We start from the raw sequence: 13089 nt of genomic DNA, 5'->3' as shown, positions 1-13089 counted from the left end.
CCGAGCGACGGGCGGCCGGCCCCCCGTAAAGAGGACCTGGAGTGTGCTGGCCCCGCGGGCCGGGCCCCGCGGCACCGCAGCTCGCTCCAGTGGGAGTCCCAGTGGGTCCGGTGCTGCGCTCCCGCTGGCGCCGTTGTGTCGGGTGCGGGGACGTGTCCGCTGCCTTGATGAACGGGGGCATCCTGAGGGCTGAACTGCCCTTACCGACCTGGGTTTCTTCCGGGCAGAGTTCTGTTTGGCCTGCACCATGTTTTGTTTTTCAACCTTAATGCGTGTCTATTACAGAAATAAATAACACATCCTAATGGTAGAGCTCGGTTAATTTTCACAAACCAGGCGCTGGTTGGGAAACCCCCGCCCCCGCCCCGGCTTCCCCAGAGGAGGCTGCTGCCCGGCGTCAAGCGCGCAGAGCGGTCCCTGCGCTCTGTGAATGCAGCACATGGCAGCTGGCTCTGGGGTCTGGCTTTCCTCACCCTGCATTTGCTGTTTGACATGCATCCAGGGTGTTGCGGCTCGGCCTCAGGGTTGTGTGAATGTGCCCCGAGTCAGAGTTCACATATACATTCCCGTGTGGGGCGCAGCTGTGAGTGCTCAGACGTGCTTTCATCTGTCGCGGGAGGCTCCTGTGTATGTGTTTTTGTTTGGAATTGCAGTTCTTTGAATTACGAGGTTTCCACTCCTCTCGACAAGCTAAGCTTTGCGAGCGTGTGCTCCTGTTTCTACATGGCAGCCCTGGGCTGGGGCTGAGTGGCAGCTCCTCCTGGCAGTGGGACACGCGCTCCCTGCCTCTGCCTCTGGTCTAGAGAGCGGGAGGCACTTCCGGCGAGATTGCTCTGCAAGGGTGTAGGACAGCCTGTACCACCTCTCCCCACTGCGAGTTCCCTACCCCGTCTTTCTCCCGTCCTTGCTTTGATCTTTGGTCAAAGGTGTGGGGAAGGAAGTAAGCCCAGGAGTTGTGCCGAGGGATGGCTGTATATTTGGCTTGTTTGCCTGTTCTGCAGACTCGGCCCGGACCCCTCCAGAGGGGTCCTGCAGAGAAGACCCTCATGCATACACGTCTTGTGGAAAGGCACCACAGGTTTTCCCCACATGCATGCTGTTGTTCCAGACCCAGCCATGGGCCCCATCTTCCCTAAAGCATCAGGAGGAGAAAAGCTTCCAGTGTGGGTTCCTGTAGGCGTCCTGTGGATGGGACCCGATTTTTCCCTACATGTTTTTTTCCTACACTTTATTGTTTTGTTTTTCCCTCATTAGGCTTACCTCTAAAAACTGGAGAATTAATTTCATTCTATCAAAACAGTATCCTTAGGAATCACGAACAATCTGCGCATTATATTGTAAACAAGATTAATTACAAAACTGAACAAGTAATGTTCTCTACGCTGACATGAACAGAAACACTCTTTGCCACAGAAGGAAGCTCAGCACCAATTTCTTGCATAGCCTGATATAGTCCAACCATGGCAGAGATAAAAATAAACTGCTTAATTATATCCAAGTTTGTGCATAAATTTATCTCGGAGAGGGAGTCTCAGGCAGACTCTGTGCTGACCATAGAGCCCGATGCAGGCCTTGATCCCACACCTGCGAGATCATGGCCTGAGCTGAAATCCAGAGTTGGACAACCAACCAACTGCACCACCAGGCACCCTTGCATATAATTCCTCAGACCCCCTTCCTGACCTCCTAGTGTGGAAATGGGGAGCAGTGGTCTTGATCCAAACAAGGGAGAACTGGAAAGGCCCTTGGGAATCCTCTCCTACAAATTAGGAATAAAGTAGTTGGGGAGGAGGGTGTCTGTCGCCTCAAGAGGTACATTCTTAAGCTCAGGAATCACCAGGAGGCTGAGTTGTGTGATGTCTGTCAAGTGGCTTCTGGCATTTCTGGCCTTCTGAGCGCCTTGGAGCGGATTGTGTAGCATCTCTCCCTACGAGGAATCGTGTGGTCGATAGCTCATTCCACAAAACCGTGTAAGTGCTGTGAGGAAAAGCAGGAAAGAGCTGTGGGGGAAGCCCTAAGGGGTGGAGGGGGCTGGCCTTGCGAGTATGATTTTAGGAATGCTCTGGGCCATCAAACCTGAGGATGTAAACAGTGTCTGCTCTTCCTGCATAACCTGGAGGTTGTGTAGGGGAAATGTTCAGGATGGACTGGCTCTGTGCTTTAGGATTAATTATTTACACTGCAGGTCATGACCCGTGCACAGTATTCAGCCTGCAGATGTGTTTTGTTTGGAGCATGTGGTATTTTTAAAAAACAGGAAATTTTATGTCAAAGTCCAAATTTATAGCACATCTTAAAAAAACAGTGTGACAAAGCTGGCCGTGACATCCTGTGCAATTCCAGCAATTGACTGAGCTGGTGGCAGCAACCTCCTTCCTACAGGCTCCTGGACCCTGGTTCCAGGCTGCTCTCCTTCCTCTACCTACTGTGCCCTCAGTTGGAGGGTTTGCTCTGAAAATGAGTTAATGACATAAGTTGTTATTTAAAGTGAATTGAGTTGATACCCCCAAAACAAATAATACATTATATGTTAATAAAAAATTTTTAATGAATTGAGTTGAATTTTTGAATATCAAAGGACTTACTGCAATAAGTTTATAATATTGTAAGGATGCCAGATACTTTTAAATAATGCCTCAAGAGTCAATTTGCTTTGAGGAAAGGGCACAAGTAATAGTTTTGTTTTAAATAAACTTTCTCACTCTTTCCAATGAGAAGACCTGAAAGCTCATGCATCTGACTTCCATATCTGTGTTTCTAAGGACTCTTTCCCGCTAGAAGGTCAAACAAGGGTCCTAGGAGAAATGACAAGTACCATGTTGGGGCCAGGGAAAGCATACGATGTGCTTGAAACATCTCATGCCAGCCAGCACTGGAGTGTGCAGAGTTTACCACAGGCACGTGAACAGAGTCTGGAAGCCAGCGTGAACCGTGTGAGCGCCTCACAGCACAAGGGTGGCCGTGGATTAGAGCATGTCGAATGCAAAATGCTTGTAGTAACAGAGTAAGGAGAGTCAAAGGGATAGCACTTTTCCTATAGAAGAATGCCAGCTGATCAGGACCAAAGGAGCCAGAGCTGGACAGTCCGCCTGCTGAGGCCCCTGCAGTGTGCTGACTGCTTTAGGCAAAAAGAGTGAATGGAAGCTCACTGGATGGCAAGATGGTCACACAGACCCAAAGTCTTACCTTACAGACTGTTTCTAATTACCAGGGGAAATGGTACCACCTCAATGAAATGTCTCAGAATCACTAGTAATGGGCCCACCCAACATCACCTGTGTGGGATTCCTGCCAGACACGTTTTATCTACGTCCAGTCAGACAAGTGCAAGCAGGGGACATTTTACAAGAGAGCTGGCCGGTACCCTTCAGAACAGCAAAGGGGTGAGACTCTGCCCTGGGCAGGGGTTGCCGTTGTAGGTCGCTCACGGGAAACTGGAAGGTCCACATATAAAACGGTTCACACACACACAGCCGCTGAGGCCTGGTTGGACGGGGGGAACTCTGAGTATGGGCTGTGGTGAGACAGTCCTGGGTTTTTTGATGGCTGTGACCGTTGCCCCACAGTCACGTCAGGAGCTCTCCGTGCTCTCAGGAGTCCTCTGGTCCTAGGTGACAGTCTTATGACATCCACAGCTTGCATTCAAATGGTCCAGCCTGTCCCTTGCAAATTCTTATGTGTGTGCAGACATGGACGTGGGAGGGAGAAAGAGATAAAATGAATAGACAAAAGAGTGTTAATTGGTGAATAGAGGTGAAGAGTATGGAGATGGTCATTGTATTCTTCTTTCAACTTGTCTTTGGCCTTAAAAATATTGCTAAATACCTGTGGGGAGAAAGGCAGGTAGCCTTAATTTTAGCTGATTTATCCTTACCTCTAGTGATATATTTACATGTAAAATTTTAGGTTAAGTAAGCTGTTCCCCTGCATAGGATTTCCTAACCAGGGTGCGTGAATCCCTAGAGGGTTGAGAAAGGCTTTATGAGTCTCTTGATACATGTTAAGTATTAGTAGACGTGTGTCTTTCTGCGTGGAGGGCTTGTGATAGCTCCCATCAGACCCTCACAGGGGTCCGTCCTTCCAGTAGTTAAGAACTACTACCCTAGAATCAGTATTTGACAGTATAAATTTGCTAATTGTGAATGTAATTCTCAACTTATATAAAACAAATCAGCCTTTTGCAGGTTCTTATAAAAAGATTTGCTTCTATCAATTGATAGTTTAATGTAAGTTTATTTGACCTCCGAGACTCTGTTACTTAGAAACACACCATGACATTTCAATAGCATGATGCATTCCTTTTCTGTTCCAGACTAAGACGTGTTTAGTGCAATCACATGTTATTTTTAATGCAATCTGCTTTCCCTTGTGTGGATTCACATTCTTCACATTTTGTGTAAAGGAAAAAATATGCTGGACTCTAAGTTTTGATTGTATCCGTTTTCATGTAGAGAGAAATGTAACTTCAAAGAAGAAATAGTCATGCCTTTAATTTTCAGTTGTGTGATCACTGAGGCCCACTTACAGAGTTAGAAGCATTCACTTCTTTGCAAATACCAGTGTGTGACAGACCAAATTCCAGCAGGGCTCACGGTCTCGACACTGTTCCTGTTCGGCACATCAGGGCAGAGACATGTGAGTAACATGTTAGAGTGTGCTGAAGTATTCAGGCGGCCAGGCTCCGACGTGTGCTAACACACGACTGCCCTGTTGACAGCAGACTGTAGGGACAGTCACAAAATGCTTGAGCTCCACGTAGGACCATGCAGTGTGCTGCACCCGGCTGCTGGACGGGGAGGCCAAGGCTTGCTCGCAGACGGACTCTATCCCTGCAGACCCCTGGTGGGGTATCTCTCAAGTCGAATCTTATCTGCAGGACACCTTTCTTGTTCATGTACTCTTCAAGTTTGGCTGGCTGTTTTAAATAATTTCCCCCCCCTCTTGGTGTTGCAAGTAATCACAGTGAATCACATTTATAAGACAGACTTACTTTTCTTTCTTAAAATAATCAAGATTTTCTAAATTATTCCTGTCTATGATGAAGAGTATTTGGATTCTGTTGCATCCCACACTCACTGTGTGTTTTATGGGACCCCAGCTGCTTGTGCTCCACGCTGCTTTTGCTCTTCTCTGTGCAGAGGATGTGAGAAAGGCTCCAGGCTTGGGAGAGCCACAGACGTGCCACAGCATCCCACTGACCCCAGCCCTTGCAGTACGCCCACTCCTTTCCCCACTATATTTCATAATCTAAGAAATCAATTACCTGGAATAATTAGTGTCTGCCATAGCTAGAGTCCAGGCAGCCTTGAGCAAATCACCAGACCTCTGTGCCTGCCTGTTTCCTGACACCTGTCAGTGAAGGGATGGATGCTCACCTGATCCCATGTCCACCCTGCGCTCAGCACGGTGATGGATGGTCTCTCATTTGACCTTCCCAGCAGCCTGGTAAGGTAGATGGTGTTCCCCCCGCAATGTCATGTGCTGGGACACTGGGAATCAGGGTCTAAGTAACATGACCAGGTCCACAGCTAATGGGGACTCTAGGTCAGAACCATGATACTTGTTCTTGATTTTTAACTGTAAGAGACCTCATGTTTCAATAGAATTTTCTGTATTTGCAGACCCTGGAGTCCTCTTATATAGGTTAGAGCTAGCCAGAAACTTCCGACTATTTCTGTGTGTGTTTTTTTGTTTGTTTGTTTTGTTTCATTTTAGAGAAGGAGTGGGAGGAGGGGCAGAGGGAGAGGAGAGAGAATCCCAAGCAGGCTGCATGCCCAGCATGGAGCCTCCTGCACGGTTCTATCTCGGGACACTGAGATCATGACCTGAGCCGAAATCAGGAGTTGGACAGTTAACCCACTGTGCCACCCAGGTGCCCCTCATGCATACTTTTAATATATTTGAACTTTAAGTTGAGGATCTGAATTTATATTCAACTATGGACAGAAAAATAATTCAGTCGTCTTCAGTCTGAATACATCTCCTACGAGGAAACTTTCTGTTTTCTAAATAAGGGAAGGAGGCGGAATAGATGTCAGGGTTTTAACCGCCCTTTGAGATTTCACTGAAACAGCAGAATTTGAGTAGTTCCTTCTTTTATGTCAGCATCCATGAACCTAGTAATTCATGGTATGTTTAAATGATGGCTTTCGAGAACATAGTCGATGTTGTTATTATGCAGAACAATCACTTAGTTACTGGGTATTACCAGTTGTCAAAGCACAGCTTAGTTGTTTATAAAATACTCTGTGTTTTCTGATATTCATGTCAGGAAATATTGACAAGATAAATTATTCTTTATTTATTTTAGGACCCTGTATAAATCTTTTTCAGTTCAGTGTCTTACTTTTCCTTTAAAAGTCCTCAGAGTTTGCAGATTCCTTTCTGTGTTGCTTAGGAGCCGTGTTGCTGTAGCAGTGCTGGAGGGCTCATGAGCTGAGCCGTCCAGACCTGGGGTCAGCAGTCCGTTTAGTACCAGTCTGTGCTTGGAATGGAGGGAGCCAGAAACAGCTTGTCTCTGTTCTTCTAGTTTTACGACCTTTTTGGAAAAACATGATATACCCCCATCCATCTACCACGCAGCACCACATATGCAATAAATAGTGTGCACCTAACTCATGACACCAGATCTGTCAGCATGGTGGTGGCACCTGTCCCAAGTGCCGGGTGAGAGGAGGCCAGGCTTCCAGGCGTATCTTGTCTTGTACCCCAGAAGCTCCATGTGGTCAGATGGAAACTGGCAGTGAGCTTGGCTCCTTCACTCCATGGACATTGGGAGCCATTGCCCATTAGGGTTCAGCTCCCCTGCCATCTCCTGAGTTGTCCTTGCCTGTAGATCCCCAACTTTCTCACTTTTCCTATCGTCCTGCCTGAACTCTATGGCAACCTCCAAATTTAGCATGTTCTTGCCCAAACTGTCCCTTCCTGTCAGCCTCTCCGCAGTGTCCCTGAGGCATGAACGGTTCTCTCTGACTCCCTTCTCTTGTGTCTCTTGGCTGGCAGCCGGCTGTCCCAGCATATTTCTGCACAAGTCTCTGTTACACCCATTCCTGTTTCTGGTCTTCCTGCTGTCACCTGTGCTGATCACATCAGCCCCACAGTGCTGGCTCACGTCCCTTCCTGACACCACTGTTCTCTTGACCTTCCCCCCTCAGAGCTCACAGTGCCCTCGCTTCTCCTTGTGCTAAGTCTGGTCTCCTGAGCCCTCCTCACCTCCGCTCATTCCCTCCACTCCGCTGACTCAGATCCTAGGTCAAGGCCGCTCAAGCCAGATGCTTTTCCTTCCTCTGAATTCAGTGCCAATTACTTCCTGTATTATACCACAGTCTTTTTTTGTTATCCCAGATCTAAATTTGTCAATTCAGGGAAACCATTTTTGCCTACAGCACATTAATACTACACTTGATACCATGTGTGCCACCAGTAAAAATGGGAGGAGGGGGGCTTATCCTTTAGCTAATCATCTGTGGTTTAAATTTTCACATACTTACTAAATCTAGAATTATTTTAAAACAAGTGTTAAAATTTATTAGAACTTCCTAATGAATTTATTTGTTTATTCATTAAAGCTTTATTTATTTGCTTGACGGAGACAACGAGAGAGGGAACACAAGTGAGGGTGGGGGTAGTGGCAGAGGAAGAAACAGGCTTCCCATTGAGCAGGGAGCCGGGTGCAGGACTAGATCCCAGGACCCTGGGATCATGACCTGAACCGAAGGCAGACGCTTAATGACTGAGTCACCCAGGTGCCCCTGAATTTATTTTTTTTAAGAATGTCTATTTATTTGAGAGAGCACATGTGTGCATGCAAGCTTGGGGGAAGAGCAGAGTCAGGGAGAGAATGTCCGAGCAGACTCCCTTCTGAGCACGGAGCCTGCCATGGACTCGATCTCACGACCCTAAGATCATGACCTGCGCTGAAATCAAGAGTTGGATGCTTAACCGACTGAGCCACCCAGGTGGCCCCCCTGCCCGCTGCCAACAATGAATTTAAAGGTTTATATTACATACTATTGAAAGGTTATTGGAATAATCACATTATGTGCGAATGGGCTAATCATACTGACCTCACTGCTCCTAGAAGTGTCCATGCGTTTGTACCAGAGGACATTGTGCAGAGGCAGATTTAAACTAGCGCTGTGGGTAGTTTTTGTCATTTTTTTTTAATTCAAATATAATTAACATGAAGTATTAGCTTCAAGTGTACAGTATACTGATTCAACATTCTGCACATTACTCACTGCTTATCACGACAAACGTACTCTTAAGCCCCTTCACCTGTTCCACCCCTCCCTCTCACCCACTCCCCTCTGGCAACCAGTTTCTTCTCTCTATTTAAGAGACTGGGGTTTTTTCATCTCTGTTTTCTTTCATTCTTTGTTTCTTAAATTCTACATATGAGTGAAATCATTTGGTATTTGTCTTAGTTGGACGTATTTCACCTAGCATTACACCTGTAAGTCTATGTTGCAAATGGCAGGATTTCATTCTTTCTGCAGCTGAGTAATACTCCATTTTGTATATACACCGCACCTTCTTTATTCATTCATCTGTTGGACACGGGGCCTGCTTCCATGTCGTGGCTATTATAAATAATGCTGCAATAAAGATAGGGGTGCATATATCTCTTCAAATTAGTGTTTTCATTTTCTTAGAGTAGATACCCAACAGTAAAATTACCAGATCATATGGTAGTTCTATTTTTAATTTTTTTAGGTACCTCCATACTCTTTTCATAGTGGCTGCACCAGTTCACATTCCTATCAGCAGTGCACAAGGGTTCCTTTTTCTCCACATCCTCAGTAACACTCGTTACTTCTGGTTTTCTTGATTTTAGCCATTCTGCCAGGTGTGAGGTGGTATCTCATTGTGGTTTTGATTTGCATTTCATTGATGACTAGTAATGTCGAGCATCCTTTCAGGTATCTGTTGGCCAGCTGGATGTCTTCTTTAGAAAAGTGTCTATTCGGATCTGGTGCCCATTACAATCACATTACTTGTTTTGGGGGTGTTAGGGTGTGGAAGTTCTTTATATATTTTAGATATCAATCCCATATCAGATAAATCACTTGCAAATATCTTCTCCTATTCAGTAAGTTGTCTTTTTGTTTCGTTGATGGTTACCTTTCTCGTGCAAAAGCTTTTTATTTTGGTGTAGTACCAGTAATTTAGTTTTGCTTTCATTTCACTTGCCTCAGGAGACCTATCTAGAAAAATGTTTTGATGGATGTTAGAGAAATTACTGCCTGTGTTTTCTTCTAGGAGTTTTACGGTTTCAGGCCTCACATTTAGGTTTTCAATCCGTTTTGTGTTTATGTATGGGATAAGAAAGTAGTCTGGTTTCATTCTTTTTAATGTAACCGTCCAGTTTTCTCAACACCATTTGTTGAAGAGAGTCTCTTTTCCTCGTTGTATATTCTTGTCTCCTTTGTTGTAGATTAATTGACCATATGAGGATGGATTTATAGATGGGCTCTGTATTCTGTTCTGTTGATCAACATGTCCCTCCCTCCCTCCCTTTCTTTCTTTCTTTCTTTCTCTTTCCCTCTCTTCTCTTCTCTTCTCCTTTCCTTTCCTTTCCTTTTTTTTCCTTTCTTTTCTGAGTGAGAGAGAGAACACAAGTGCGTGGGAGAGTGAGAAAGAGAATCCCGAGCAGGCTCCATACCCAGCACAGAGTCTGACATAGGGCTCGATCTCACAACCCTGAGATCATGACCTGAACGGAAACCAAGAGTCAGACACTTAACCAACTGAGCCACCTAGGTGCCCGTCAATGTTTCTTTCTGTTTTGATTCCTATAGCTTTGCATTGTATCTTGAAATCTGGGATTGTGATACTTCCAGCTTTGTTCCTTCCCAGGATGGCTTTAACTATTGGGGATCATCTGGGGTTCCATACAAATTTTAGAATTATTCTAGTTCTATGAATAATGCTGTTGGTATTTTGGTAGGGGTTGTATTAAATCCGTAGATTGCTTTAGGTAGTATGACATTTTAACAATATTGTTCTTCCAAGCCATGGACATGGACTATCCTTCCACTTGTTTGTGTTGTCTTCAGTTTCTTTCATCAGTGTTTTATAGATTTGGAGTACAGGTTTTTCTCTTCTTTGGTTAAGTTTATTGCTAGATATTTTATTTGGGGTGCAATTAATTGTAAATGGGATTGTTTTCTTAATTTCTCTTTCTGTTGCTTCATTATTAGTGTATAGGAATGCAACAGATTACTGTATATTAATTTTATACCCTGTGACTTTACTGAATTCATTTATCAGTTCTAGTAGTTTTGTGTTGGAATCTTGAGGATTTTCTATATGTAGTATCATGTCATCTCCAAATAGTGAAAGTTTTACTTCATCCTCACCAATTTGGATACCTTCTATTCCTTTTTCTTGTCAGATTGCCATGGCTAGTACTTCCAGTACTATGTTGAATAAAAGTAGTGAGATTGAACATCCTTGTCTGGTTCTTTTTTTTTTTTTTTTTTTCTTGTCTGGTTCTTGACCTTAGAGGGACAGCTCTTAGTTTTTCCCCATTGAGTATGGTGTTTTCTGTGGGTTTTTCATATATTGGGTCTTATTAAGTTGAGGTATGTTCCTTCTAAACCTATTTTGTTGAGGGTTTTTTTTAAAGATTTTATTTATTTGAGAGAAAGGAGAGCACAACCAGGGCGAAGGGCAGAGGGAGAGGAAGAAGCAGACTCCACACAGAGCAGGGAGCCCAATGTGGGGCTCAATCCCAGGACCTTGGGACCATGACCTGAGCTGAAGGCAGACAGCTTAATGGACTGAGCCACCCAGGTGCCCCTGTTGAGGGTTTTTTTTTAAATCATAAATAGTTGTTGTGCTTTGTCAGATGCATTTTCTGCATCTATTGAGGTGATCATATGATTTTTTTACTTTCTCTAATTGATGTGATGTATCACATTGATTGATTTGCAAATACTGAAGCACCCTTGCATCCCTGGATTAAATCCCACTTGATCATGGTGAATTATTTTTTTAATATATTGTTGGATTTAGATGGTAATATTTTGAGGATTTTTGCATCTGTGTTCATCAGAGATTTTAAAGATTTTTATTTATTTATTTGACAGAGAGAGAGAGATCACAAGTAAGTAGACAGAGAGGCAGGCAGAGAGAGAGGGGGAAGTAGGCTCCCCAATGAGCAGAGAGCCCAACGTGGGGCTCAATCCCAGGACCCTGAAATCATGACCTGAGCCAAAAGCAAAGGCTTAACCCACTGAGTCACCAAAGCACCCCCATCAGAGATTTTAATATGGAATTTTCTAATAACAGTAGGGGACCTTAATACCCCACTTACATTAATGGACAGATCACCCAGACCAAAATCAACACAGAAACAGTGGCTGTGAACAGCACATTTGACCAGATGGACCTAACAGATAACGTTCAGAACATTCCATCCAAAACCAGCAGAATGCATATTCTTTTCAAGTGCACATGGAGCATTCTCCAGAATAGGGCACGTGCCAGGTCACAGAACAAGTCTCGATAAATTCAAAAAGATCGAAATCATATCATGTATCTTTCCTGATCACAACACGACGAAATGAGAAATCAGTCATGAGAAGAAGTCTAAAAAGAAGACAAATACATGGAGACTAAATAACATGCTGCTAAACAACCAGTGGGTCAGCCAAGAAATTAAAGAGGAAATCATGGAACACCCAGGTGTCTCAGTCCGTTAAGCAGCTGCCTTTGGCTCAAGTCATGATCCCAGAGTCCTGGGACTGAGTCCCACATCAGGCTCCATGCTTGTCAGAGAGCCTGCTTCTCTCTCTTCCTCTGCCTGCCTCTCTGCCTGCTTGTGCTCTCTCTCTCTCTGTGTCAAATAAATAAACAAAATCTTTAAAAAAAAAATAAAAAAATACATGGAGACAAATGAAAACACAACAGTCCAGAATCACTGGATTCAGCAAAAGCTGTTCTAAGAGGGAAATTTAGAGCAATACAGGCCTACTGCAAGAAGCAAGAAAAATCTCAAACAACCTAACCTTACACCAAAAGAAGCTAGAAAAAGGAGAACAAACCCCAAAACCAGTAGAAGGAAAGAAATAATAAAGATTAAAGCAGAAACAAATGAAATACATAAAAAAGCAATAGAACAGATTAATGAAACCAGCAGTTGGTTTTTGAAAAAGTAAACAAAATTGATAAAGCTTTTACCAGGCTCATCAAAAAAAAAGAGGACTCAAAATCAGAAATGAGAGAGGAGACATAATAACAGACACCACAGAAATATAAAGGATTATAAGAGAATATTATGAAAAATTATTTGCCAACAAATTGGACAATCCTGAAGAAATGGATAAATTCCTAGAAACCTATAAGCTCCCAAAGCTGAATCAGGAAGAAACAAAATTTGAATACTCCCGTAACCATCAAAGACGTTGAATCACTAATCAAAAAGCTCCCAAGAACAAAGAAAAGCCCAGGACCAGATGGCTTCACAGGTGAATTCTACCAAACATTTAAAGAAAGCTAATACCTGTTCTTCTCACACTATTCCACAAAAATAAAAGAGTAAGGAAAACTCCCAAATTCATTTCTGTGAGGCCAGCATTACCCTGATACCAAAGCCAGACAAAGACACTACAAAAAATGAATTTTTCTTCTTTTTTTCTATGAAAGCGCTCATCTTAAAGAGTAATTGACTTGGTGAGGCTGACTCCCTAGGTGATCTGTGGTGTCAGTGGAAGTGCAAGCCCACGGACAGGCCGTTGGATCTTGCTCACCTCTGTTCGCAGCACCCACTGCACCAGGTGCCCAGCACCCACTCAGGTGTCTAGACTTTCTGCTTTTTGGACTTCAGTCAGAAGAAGCAGAGTAAGTCCAGGCTCAGCCACATGCCCCACGTTGCTTCCAAGTGGCTCCTGCCAACCCTTGCCGCAGCATCCAATTCTGTGCTCCCCCAGCCACCTGCTTTCCAGCGTCAGGTCAGAGGGCAGCAGTCCCACCCCCCTGCGGTGGAGCTGCAGAGGAGCAGGCGCGCCAATTAGACTTCCTTGCCCAGCGCCCGGGGAGGCTGGCCACGTCCAGGCGGGCTGTAGTCCCATGCTCAGGCCAAGG

The 13089-nt window shown here is 44.5% G+C and overlaps 1 protein-coding gene across 1 annotated transcript in view; it reads left to right on the top strand.

Annotated features, from left to right (window-relative positions):
- CENPP (centromere protein P) overlaps nt 1–13089 on the top strand; it is a 242805-nt gene that overhangs the window by 145759 nt on the left and 83957 nt on the right. The window lies entirely within an intron of this gene.

Source organism: Martes martes (genome assembly GCF_963455335.1).
Source record: "Martes martes genome assembly, chromosome: 12".
NCBI classification, from domain to species: Eukaryota; Metazoa; Chordata; class Mammalia; order Carnivora; family Mustelidae; genus Martes; species Martes martes.
This window is presented reverse-complemented; position numbering and strand designations above follow the sequence as displayed.